The sequence below is a fragment of the Poecilia latipinna genome, unplaced genomic scaffold, assembly GCF_001443285.1.
Source record: "Poecilia latipinna isolate Pla-1442-1.1 unplaced genomic scaffold, P_latipinna-1.0 Scaffold546, whole genome shotgun sequence".
In the NCBI taxonomy this organism is placed as follows: domain Eukaryota; kingdom Metazoa; phylum Chordata; class Actinopteri; order Cyprinodontiformes; family Poeciliidae; genus Poecilia; species Poecilia latipinna.
In genome coordinates this window covers 266,850-279,435 of record NW_015113162.1, presented here as the reverse complement: position 1 = coordinate 279,435, position 12,586 = coordinate 266,850, and the positions used below count along the sequence as shown (strand labels likewise).

Here is a 12,586-nt window from a genome sequence, read left to right as displayed (position 1 = left end):
GGGGGGGGGGGGACTGTAAAAAAAGCATGCATTTGTATGTTAGTGGTACCAATTTATTTAAAAATTTAAAGTTTGTATAAATATCTGCTGCTTACATACTATATATGCACACTTTTTTTTTTTTCTTTTTTTTCCCTGGCTTAAATTCAGATATGCTCTAAAGTCCGGAAATTGCAGTTTTTTCTTTCCCGAAGGTCGTTGTCCGTCTTGCTTTATTGTTACTTTACATTTTAATATATCTCAAGGGTCGCCAATAGTGAGCTTTCTCTTATTTGCTCGGTAAAATAAATCTCAACATCCCCATCATTCAAAAATGAGCATTGGCAGCAGTGCTCGCAAAAATAATCGTGGCACCTTTTTATTGACGGAATGCAGCGGCTCTTTCTCCTCCTTAAAATATAATGTCTAGAAAGTAAAACCTGTGTGAGTCACTCCTACTGGCAGCTAAAATATTGACTGATTTGACTGCCCAGAGTTGCGCTGTACTCTTAACTTGATGGCTCATCGTGCCTCGGGCTCTTTTCAGACAAACACGCACGCACCCCAGATATCCCCCGCTCCCATACTGACAAACGCGCTTTAGTGCGTTCCAACACACACCGCACCGCTGACAACAGAACAAAAGTTGAGATTGTAGCAAAAAAAAGTGAGGGACGTATCAGAATCCGTCCATTATTAGAGGAACCGGCAGACAAATGCTGCATACTGTTCCAGCGCTATCTCGAGGTTTTATATAAAAATATGCTGAAACCTTGGCTTCTGCTATGTGTGGTGCTTGGCGAGGGGAGGCCAATTTGAGGCAGGCTCGCTTTGCTCCACATGATAGCTGTCAGTGCCTGCGGTGACACAGAAGGGCCGAGGGGCTCCTCCCTCCGACAGGATGGCCAGATACACACAGTTCTGGTGAAAGTAAAACTACGTGTACACATATCATGGACATAAATGATAGATTATTTCTGAAGACTGCCCTCATGGGGCCCCACCATGGAAACCGAGGACAAAAATAACCGAGTCCCAGGTGGGTCTCATGTCCTGGGCGGTTGCCCGAGTTGCCCATGTCAGAAACCGCCACTGGGTCTGGGGGGCCTGGTTTGCATGTTTACATTTGTTTCTGCTTGTGAATAGTTTCCAACGGGAACAAATAAATTCCCCCTTTTCTATCAAATATATGTTCGTCCTGGATGTCTCGATTCGTAGCTGCAAGTTTATTTTAACGTGGAGTCGTGTCCTACGAAGCAAAACGAAGCCAGAGACATTGCGCTGGTAAAAGTTTAAAAAGATGTGCCACATATTCATCATACGTTATGAAACACGAACACATCTGAAACCTGATCACTGTTCACATGTGAAAACACAGCGTTTCATGGTTTCAAAGAAAAATGGGATTTTCGTGTTTTCACAGTGGTTTTACAAAACCACTTCTGAGGGAGAGTTTGGTTCATTGACCTATTGGAGCACATAATTGTGTCCAAACTTAAATGATCTGACTTTAACTAGTGTTGCTATGGACAGAAAAGGCTCCAACCAAGAAAAATAAGCACGTCTCCCTCTTTTTTTTTTTTTTTTTTGTCTGACTGCCTGCCTTGCCTCTCATTGTACAGTGGAGCAATTCTTACTGTTCTCTTGAAGGCCATGGGTTCTGCTTTAAACTCCTGGGATCTTACTGAGTAAAGCTTGCTTCCTTTTCCCTGGGATGCTTTCGTTGGGTGTCAAGGTGCCTGGGGTTCCTTCAATGTCCATAAAAATGACTTTCAGATTTAGTAGTTACTTTAAGTACCTGACTTCTCACCCAGTGATTCCTGATCTGAGGCAACAGCTGTCCAAAACCCTGCAAGTACATGCGGTTCTGAAAAAAATTGAACATTAATAATGTTAGTGTAATTCTGACCCTGTATGAATTGCAGGAAATGTATTGTAAATTCAATTCATGCAACTAATTCTCGCTTTTAAAATCAAATGCCTGTCTTTTTTTTATAATTTCACCTTCAAAGGAAAATGGCTCAAATACTTTTTACTCAAAGCCCCAAATTAGTGTGATATGCACACCCATTGAAGGGTGTATGGAAACTTTTCACTGGCGCTGTAAATGTAGAGCAGGTAGCCTTAAAAACTCTGGCACCTGGCACCGCTGCATCATTTAAGGCCTTGCCTTGGCCCGTTTCCAAGAAAGAGAGAGGTAGTGCTTTCACTCCTCGCCATCCTTTCCTCCTTCATACATGCTCTGTCTTTAGAGTACTGTGCAAAGTCAGCAGTCTCCAACCATCCACCTTTAGCACATCAAACGGATGCCCTCCAGCGTCTTCTTGAAACTGAGCTTTATAAACGAAGGGAACAACAGGGGATTTAAGGAAGAAGAGACAGAGTAACCATTAGTGTGGCCACCTGGTGGCTGCTGCTCTCATTTGTCCCCATCCTCTTCTGTTCCCACAACTGCTCTGGGACCATCTAAAACCCCAAGTTTAAAGCCTCATCTCGATTTTTAGATCAAGTGGCTTTTCCCTAATACAATCCAATTCTCCGTAAAATACCAATTACTGCAGGAAGAAGAAGAAAAAAAAGAGGCTCCGATCCCCCTGAAAGTGAAAGCAGCATTATTAGACCAGTAAGTGGTGTCTTTATGAGAATGCAAGCGTAGCAGAACATAAGTAGGGAGGCAGCTGAAGCAAAGGACATCAAAGAGGCTTACCTCGAGGAAATGCATGAGTGGGCTCAAATCACTTATCGTGATTAGCATCGCTCCCTCCACACCTCGGGGGCCTCGGATCCACGTGGGAGAAAGGAGGGAAGCAGCCGTGATTCAAAACCACGCCGAAAAATGCCACATTCATGGGATTGTAGTCGAATTAATGAGGTTTCACGGCCCAAGCACGATGAGGAATGAATAGTTTGTGTGGGGAGGGGAAAAAAAAAAAAAAAATACAAAACAAAACAAACCTTAAAGGTTAGGCGTGTGACGTCGCACATAATCATCGAGAAGAAGCTCTAATGAGATGCAGCAAGCAGTCGGAGAGAGAAGACGATAAAGAATCGTGGTGGGGAGTGTTTATAGTGGAGCAGGGGGATAGGTGGGTGGGCTATGTGATGAACCATGGCCTTTACCGCCCAGATTTATGGCGTTTTCACACGAGCAGCGAGTGGAAAGGTGCGCTGCGCGGATTTGATGTGTTTTACGAGCCGTGCACGCGGCGCACTCAGTAACCATTACACCTGTGTCAGAAAGCCTTCCATGAAGTCGACACCTTCCATTAATGAATCTCTGACAGCAGCGAGGCGCTCTTCAACTAAGCCCGAGACGTGCTAGGATAGCTCATTAATTTCTGTATTTGTTTTTGCCTGTGGATATGTGTGTATAATCTCCTTTAAGTAGTCTGTAGCTACTTCTCGGTCTCATTTTACGTTTTTTCATCTTTGTGTTTATTTAATACTCCTAAAATGTTCTCCACATCTCAGTTATGTCAGTAGCATTGATTATATTAGTCATTCTATCTGTTCCACGCAGCGCTCTGTTTGTGTAAACTACTGTTGTTCATTGTTTATGTTGTTTTCAAAGAATTTGCTCATAGAAAAGACCTTAGCATGCTATACCTAAATGAATGTCTGGACTTCCTTAAGTAAATAAGCTTGGACCAATCCGCACTATGAATTGAATTAAACTGTACTTTTAGGAATTTGCGTCACAGATCCCAAATGTGCCTCGGATTTAACCAGGTAACTCTGATTTATTTTGTATTTCTATAAAATTTAAAGTTCCTTTTCTTATTTTAAAATGTCTTGTGAATTTGTGGTGCGATGTAAATAAACAAAACATAATTCCAAATGCTATAAAGTCTGAAATGATAATCAAATCAGATCTTGGTTAAGCTTGATATTTGAATTGAGATCCCACCCAAACATAACCATCCACGAAATTTAACTATTTTTTCTAAATTCAACATGACATTTTTTTTTTTATAACGTGGCGAGTCGGAACAATTTCAGTACCATTTTGTTACGGCAAAATAAAGTAACGATGCTACCTTCAGTTGCTATAAAAATGCAATGAAATCCCAAAATTTCGATGTTGCATCTGAGTCTAATTGATCATTGTAAATAGAAACGGTTACATCACAATTGCTTAGTGACAAAGTGATCCTTATCCCCTCGGATGCTGTGAGAGATCTAGCAGGGTGGGGTGTTGTGCAACTGAAATTGTAACATCCGTCGTCCTCCGTGCCAAATATTTCACATCCCCGTGATGGGTAAAATACCCATCCCACCCCTAAACTTGGCACTCACTCCTTCTCTTCCTCTGTCTCGCTCCAGCCGCCATGCTTGGCTTCCTCCTCAGCTTTCCGTGCACATTGATCAGAGCAGAGCAGTCTTGCTAACAGAGCTTCGTCCACATGTTGAAGCTAACAAGGTGAAGAAATGATGAGGAAACCCACAAAAGTACTCTGTGGCTTCTTCCTGACCTGAGCACACTGTTAGTATTCCCCTTATTCTCAGAATAATCCGATGCATTACTCCCGCAGGAAAATGGAGACGCCAAGTGTGTGAACCTGCATCGGCTGGACCTGCGCTGCAAATTATAGGAATTATAAAGAGCTCTTGTGAAAAGCTGCTGTTGCTTTGCAACGTGAATCATCCTAGACCGAGTGCAAAGGCAGAACATCTAAACATGACGAGTTAACTGAAGTATCACACTCAGCTGGGCAACATATGGTGGCCAGTGGCCACAGACGCTGTCTGTATGTTTTAGTTTAAAGTACCATTTAAAAAAACAAACAAAAAAAAATAAAATTTGGCATGTCGGCACAAGCTGTTTTCATAAGCTAATGGTTGAGTTCTATAGCGTGGAACCATCTGAAGATGTTGGCTTCACAAGCACCTTCAAAAAGCCATTGATATCTGGATTTTAGTCATGAATAAATTCATGTCAGCCAAAAAACATGAGACGCGCACTATACATAACTAATGAGAAGACATCTGCTGCAGAGCTAGAATTTGATCAAGCAACAATTAATCATGTATCCTGGCTATTGATGCTTTTGCGGCAGAGAAATGGTGGCACAACACTACTTAGTAAAATAGAAACGTGTTGACTGTAACAGATGCCTTTCATTCATATCTTTTTACATGATGGAAATGGAAACAAACATAATAATAATAATTTCAGTTTTTGTAGTGACAAATGTTAATGGGCTATATTTGGGAAAAGAAAATGTCTGGAAGATGTCTGAAACATCAAACGGCAATGGTGAGAACCAAACAACAAGAGAGAATGATGCTAAAAATAAACTTACTGAGATCATTTTAACTTTAGATTAGCAATAGATATTCACTGTAAAGATACTTCACCAAAGTAAGAGTCTAACCTCTGTGATCGGTGAAAGTGTGCCGTTCACTTTTACACTAGACGGTGTCAAACGAACCAAACCCTTTGATCAACCTGTTTCCCTCCTCGTCTGTGGTGGCACTGCACCAACAACCACTGGAAGAAACTACGAAGACCTCTGAAGAAGACGTCGAGCAAAACTTCCTTCATGCCTTAAGATTTTAGTGATTGTAGGATTTCTTGTTTTTCTTAGGCACGAAACAGGCCATTTCTCCCACTATCTCTAGATACTCGCATTTGTTTTGGTTGCATTTACCCAAAATGCAACCAAAACATGCTATAGTCCACTTCCTGCTTTTGGAGCGGTCTCCGGTCCGGTTGGCATTGTCCATTCAAACTGTATCCGAGATCACTTTAGCCAGAGACCTAGGTTTTCAGTCAGGCTAGAGTTTGCTGTTTTGTTCCCCCTCAAAAAAACAAAACAACAACTTTAGAAACTTTAGTTATCTTACGAATTGTATACATAACATACATCAAATTAAATTTGTCTAAACTGTCTTCTGACCCTCTTAACCCCCTGAATTTTAGGCCCCCATCAGGATTACTTTGGACATTTTTTAAGCTGATATTTTTTTCTTCTTCGTTATTGGAGAAAACTATATTACTCATGTCGTGCCAGCCAGAGGCAAAAAACTACAATATTAACAACAATAAAATTCCAAAGAACAGTCTGTGCATGACCAAAGCAGGTAACGATTCTCCCAAAACAGTTACAGTTGGTGTTTTCGTCAGGTTACATTTGAACGTTAATGGAAAAAAAGAGCCAGGACAAACCGAGACGGATGAGAAAAGAAAACGTTCAAAAAATAAATACTTTCAGTGTAGATCTGTTTTTTCTACACACATTCGTGAACGACCTCATGTGGGTTCAGCAGAACGTACAGCCTTTGCAAACAATATGAGAAAGATGACATCGTGATTCAGCTTCAAAAGACTCCCCTATCCCAGAAATACTAGCGACATTAGCATTCCAGTCTTTTATATAAAAGCAACATCCTCAACAGTGTTGAAAGCCACTAAAAACACTCTGCAGTGCAGGCTAATTATATGACTGAAAGGTTGTCAGGGGAAAAACCTTGTAACTGGATCATAAACATTTCCGACTAGCGCTGCATAGAACCCTTTTTTGGGGGCTAATGATCCCCAACCTGTAAATTGCTAATTCATGCAAGCTAATCGGGCCGTCCCGACGTTTTTTTTTTTTTTTTTGTGACGTATAGGGACAGAGTGATGTAACGAGGCTAATGTGGTCTTCAAATGAAAAAACTCTCAGAAGAAAGTCACAAACGTGCCTGCTCTGTTTGTAAAAACTATTTTGTGTCACAGCCACCTTTCTAATATCTGCCTTGATGCATAAATAACTATAATATGTGGTCACTTTTAATTTATCTTAGCTGTATGTGAGCAGGGTTGTTCGTTCTGTGTGACTGTGGGAACCTGAACGATTGCTGATTAGTCCAGAGTGTCTTCTGCCTCTTGCTGATTTACCCGTGGAGAGGCGCATCAGCCCCTCGTGTCTGTGCAAGATCCTGGAGGCTGTGGAAAATGTATAAATGGATAGATATTTGGTCCCAGACAACATATGTGGGCTACATATGGATTTTTGCTTCAAAGCAATGCTAAGCCAGTCTGGACTCACAAAGGGCTTTTCATGTGGAATTCACTCTGGTTGATTAAATGCAACGCGTATCAGTACAACCAATCAGGAACTCCGTATAAATCTTAGCTGGGCCTTAAGTTGTCAAAAATCTGAAGCGAGATTGGCCAAATCATAAATTACCTATATGGCTCCGGACTTTACACAGTTTTCCTGCATCCTGATTTGAGTGATAAAGGAAAAAGCATTTCAGAACAACATGTGAAAATAAAAACTACCTGCTTCTGAAATGAGCAAATAACTTGACCAGACATTTCGGGAAAATTTCCCAGGCAAATAAACTGATTGAAATATCTTAAATGGAGCCTTTCTGATGATGTCAGAAAGCAAGCATCATTCCCTGGACTAAAGGAATTTGAGAAGAAGAGGAAAACGTAACGGATACAGAGCTATTTGTAAGACTTTTGTACTCCAGTGTACTGAATAAAGAAAACATTGAAGTGATTACGCCTTCCATGGAGTGACCAGCTTACTGAAATTTTTCCAGGGGAGCACCAACGACTCATTCGGGAGGTCACAAAAGAACCGAGAGCATCTACAGAGCTGCAGACTTCACTGGGCTAAGGCAAACAATCACATCAATTGGAGATTTCCAAGGCTAAAACCACTGTCAAACAAAAAAGACAAAGGCTCTTCAAGCAAAAACAAGTCGCTTTTTTTTTTTTTTTTTTTTTTTTTTTAAGGAAAAATTGATAAAAATTGGGGGCATGGGGGTTCAATGAAGGGAAGTCATATTCTGTAGCATTTCTTAGACATCTACATCCTAACTTCCTCTCTAGTCCTCTACGAGCGAGAGCAAGGAAAGATTCATTGGGTTCCACGTGTCTTCCCATTGGTGTGTGATCTCTTGGTCCTAGCACTGCCAACCTTATTATTTTGGAGATATTGACGGTGTGAAGTATTTCTGGATCCTCCCTGTCTGTAAGTTTCCACGGCTGACTGATTACCCACTTGTGACCTCAGAATTGTTTAATTAACCCCATCTTTGGGAGTATTTATGTATCTTCCACTCCTGGGTCTCTGCCTCATCACTCATCCTAAGAAGCACAAACATTCAAAAGTCATATCAGGGACAGACATTACTGTGCAACTGACATTATGTAGAGAGTGCTAATATTGGCCTTGGCACTTAAATGTCAAGTGTACTGAAAGGAACATGGATTGGTTTTATTGCGTTTCTATTGTGGAATGTGTTGGCTTCTGAAGTTTTCGTCTCACTTTGAATAACTGAAATGCAGAGAAGTTGATTAATTAGTTTTCAGGAGTACATTTAAGGAAATAAAGCAAATAAAGGGAAGAAACTTGCATTATTAAAATAAAGGGGTGAGATTAGAGAATTGGATTGCTCTTGTAAAGACACCAGTTGAAGTATTCCACTTCACGTTACTGGGATAAAGCTTGAGAACCAAATTTGTGGGGTCGATTGAAATGGCAAGTTTATCTGAAAGTGCTGCTGCTGTTGGGGAACCTTCACACTGCAGTTACCAAGGTAGGGCTAAATGGATGAGCCCTGCAAAGAAAAAAAAATTGAACAATGTTACTGCAGATGTTAGAGGGCAATGCATGTGCTCTGAAAAATAGGAATTTCCAAAATATACCCAGATTATTGCACTTCAGACAATTTCTCTCAACCCATGCCTGTGCAGCTTTCATAGATCTTAGTTCTGTAGATACTGAGTAAGACAGGACGCCTTTTTCTGCTAATCAGGGCTGAACTGACTCTTGTTCCTTCCCACTTCCATTTGTTAGCGCTTCATCGATGGTGCTTTTCCAGGAGTAGCTTGATAGATTGCTAGTGGTTACTGTAACAGATTGAATCTTTTTAAAGATTATTTTTTAAAACAATATCAGGAGGAATGGGCTAAATTTTGGGCAATCTGTTGTGAGACAACCACTGAAGGATACTTCAATGATCCACATCATGCAGTTTAGAAGGCGAGTCTGAAAAATACTGAGAAAATGAATGTGAACAGAACTACTTGACACTTGGCAAAAACACATATATTTGGTAGCCCTACATTTACTGAATGTAAAGTCTATGTCGGAGAATGAAGAGAAAAGAGTTGAGTACCTCTTTAAACTGTATATGTAAATGTCTGGTTATGACTGCATTTCTATATAATTAGATATGAAGTGGACCTGTTTGTCTTATAAGTCTCTTGATCACAGTGGTTGCGAATTGGTAATATATCGATAAAGTGAATCAATAAATAGATTATGAAATCTTAACTAGAAGGGGGATTAACGTTCTGTTATTGAATTTATCATATTTACAACACATTTAGGCTCCGAGTCAGAGTAGAAAGACCAGGATGACTTTTTATTAGCTCGCATGGAAGAAAATTGGTCAGATTAGTAGGTGTGTTTACTCTCCCTCTTAATGACACTCGTATCAAAAGGGAGAATTTGCATTAAAGAAGTGAATAAATAGGTTATAAAGGCATTAAAAAGACACATAATTAAAATGTCATATACCACGAGGGATCAAATTCATTTAATCAGAAAATTATTCTGATTGAATGGAAGATGAAGAAGGGAGCGGGTTGTAGCTTTGAAGTAAAGGTCATGCATCAACATACCAAATACTTGAGGGGTTTTATGTTATTTTTCACGATTGGGTGTATTTGTAATGGATCCTAGAAAAATGGGCTCATATCTATTGGATGTCATACATCTCTCTTGGCAGCGCTGCCATGTGACGTTCAGAGGGCTGAGAGTGACAAATATTTACAAGTTTAATTTAAGACGGAGCCGTGCCCTCCATGGCGGGGGTAAATTTTGATAAATAAGTCTGATGCCGGCTCGAACACAGGGGATACGGCAATTCATGATTAGAAATTGATTTCTTTTTTCTTTAACCCCAGGTTCAATTACTGGGGTTTTTTTTTTTTTTTTTTTTTTTTTTTTGCGTTTGGTCAGGACTGTATCTGCAAACACAGTCACTCGCGACTCGGGCTCGTTTGTTTTCTCTCCCATCAGGTTTGATCAAGCTGTAATAGATTGCCTAATTGTCTTTAATTATGGAATAAATGGCTTGTTTCAGCTATCAAAGTTGGATTATCTGTTTTGAGGGGGCTATCGAGAGAAGATCAGATAATACACTGGATGTTAGGGTTAATGATCACATTCAGTGCTGTAATTCTCATTAGATCCCAGTAAGTTTTCAGAAATTGAATTATACCCGCGAAAACATAATTGCGTTGTGTAACGTCCTCTGCAATCTTCTTAACAATTATCCCAAAGTGTTTGCATGATTAAACCTAAATCCATCATCTGCTACCTTGGATCTTGTCGGGGGACATTGCGTTTTCTAAAACATCGTCCCTTCCTTTGAGTTTACTCTCAGGTGGAGTGCTCGGCACAGCAGGCACCGCTAAGCTGTTAGCGGCTTATTGAGGGAAAACAAATCACATGGCAGTCATCTTCCCAGCACCTCTTTCACCGGGGAGGCAACATAAAAAAAAAAGAAGAGAAGAAGCAGAGATTTTTGATGCCGTTAAGTTAAACGCGCCTGCGGCACCCTCGCTAAATAAAACATCGCAACGCTTCGGGAGGAAAAGGGCCCTCCTTCCTGCGTCAAACTTGCGATAACGACATTATGTACACCACTTCGACATCGCGCGCTCACACAAAAACATGCCCCCTCCCCAGAAAATGTTTGTAACCCCAGTTCTCTCTGAAAATATTCAGATTTATTCTAAAACACCAGCTTGTGATCTCCCCAGAGCACGTGCAGCATTACGTGTCACACAGCATTGGGTATTTTGTTACAATCCGCATTTATTTACACGTTGTCTTTAAAACCAAAGCCGAGATCCAAAGGAGTGATGATTTTGGTGCATACTGGGCTTTAATGTTTGAATAATCTCAAACATTTATAGGTTTGCTTCTGGGGAGCATGATGAGTTTTTTTTTTTGTTGAGGACAATTCAATACAATTGCAGAAATATCTTGGGTTTGCTAAGACGTATAAACCTTCTAATCGGCATCTTGATAATCTCAAGTGTTTTCATTTGATTCCGATACGAAAAAATCTGGTTGTCGAACTTTTTTTTTTTTTTTGTTGCCTCAACACAGTTTGCAAATCAGAAATTGTTTGCTCAGAGCACTTGAGTCTAAACTTTTAATTTTTTTTTTTTAATTATGTGCCTCTTGACCAAGGAGATTAAGATCAATTGGTACTAATAGGGTTTTTGACATGCCTGGTTTAAATGGAACCCCTCAGATGGTAATCGGTGTACACTTACAGTTTATACTGTAAAAACATTCAAATTGTTTTTACAGTACAATTGAATGTACTGTAAAAACGACAATGATGGCTCAATCAGCTGTCATTGATGTTCCTCAGGGCTTCTGTTTGCTTTCTGTGTTGTACACCTTGGCCAGTTTTTTTACAAAATGCACCATACGTTAAACATGGACTACTTGTGTAAAAAGTGCTCGTGGGTTTCCAATGTCGAAAACTAAATCTAGGTTGTCTATTAATTTTCTGAAGTTCAACAGTGACAAACTAGACTCAAATCTGTTGAGATTAATTAGTTATGGACAAGGATAAGTGGTTTAATATAAAAAGCTGTAGTTTTTAACTTTCAGAATCTTCTTTTTTTTCTGCCCATTGCTTTCTGGTCAAGGCATACACAGACTTTATAGTTAGTATTTTAGCAAATGCAGTGAATCTTGGTGAATTATTTTGAAAGTATGGATGTTGTGCTGGTGCATTTTCTTGTTGGAGTGCTGTGATCTTTGAAAGTCGACTTCGCACTTGACTTATCGGGCGTCTGGCAAAAAAATAGAATCGGTTCTAGTTTTGATGGATGCCGATGCGGAGCAGTACGCCATCCTGCAGAGGAAGTGTTAAAGCTCTCTTTGACTCTTGAGTGGTTATTTACCGCAGAGTCCATTCAGTGATGAAGCAGAGTGCAGCGGAGACGCAACCAGTGTAATTTGGGGGTAATAAATTCTCTGTGGTGTTAATTCTCTAATCTCTCTCTCTTTTTTTCTTTTTCTTTCCCAAACTACAAGTTTAGGTGTCACTTTTTAAACCATCTACGAAGATCACAGCAGTCCAGGTAATTACCAGCACTGATTTTGTTGATTATATTACTTCGGTACTTGAGCAACGTCACTGGGAAAATTCTGAATTGATTTCAAGATTCCTCTGCTTAATTTGGAAAATTTCCATAACCTCGTTCCTCCACATCTCTCTGATCTTCAGTGCATGGACATGCCTTCACACACTCTAAGATCCACCAACCCTCTTCTTGCCATCTGTGCACCTGGCTAATATGGGCTTTTGAGTTTTCAGTCAACAGGCCCCTCATCTCTGGAACTTTTTTTCCCACATCACATTCACAAAGTTGATTCTCTTTCTACACCCTTACAAAACGGTGTATCGCAAAAGCAATTCCACAAATTTGCTTACTATTTAACTCTTCCAAAAATTGCTATCGTTTACAATACAGTAACTTTACAAAGCGCAATGCCTCCTTTATCTATTCATCCATTGCTGTCCTTGCAGGGCAGCAGAGGGGCTGGGCCTCTCCAGCAGTCCTTAG

At 40.3% G+C, this 12,586-nt stretch overlaps 2 long non-coding RNA genes across 2 annotated transcripts in view; one reads left to right on the top strand and one right to left on the bottom strand.

The window, feature by feature from the left end:
• Positions 1-1,666, bottom strand: part of LOC106952914 (uncharacterized) — an 8,194-nt gene extending 6,528 nt beyond the window's left edge. The window contains exon 1 of the long non-coding RNA XR_001426072.1: positions 1,617-1,666. This is a non-coding gene — a long non-coding RNA (uncharacterized LOC106952914). The remainder of the gene's footprint in view (positions 1-1,616) is intronic.
• LOC106952913 (uncharacterized) overlaps positions 1-4,794 on the top strand; it is a 46,987-nt gene extending 42,193 nt beyond the window's left edge. Inside the window, exons 4-5 of the long non-coding RNA XR_001426070.1 lie at positions 4,303-4,399; positions 4,512-4,794. This is a non-coding gene — a long non-coding RNA (uncharacterized LOC106952913). The remainder of the gene's footprint in view (positions 1-4,302; positions 4,400-4,511) is intronic.
• The last annotated feature ends 7,792 nt before the right edge of the window (positions 4,795-12,586 follow it).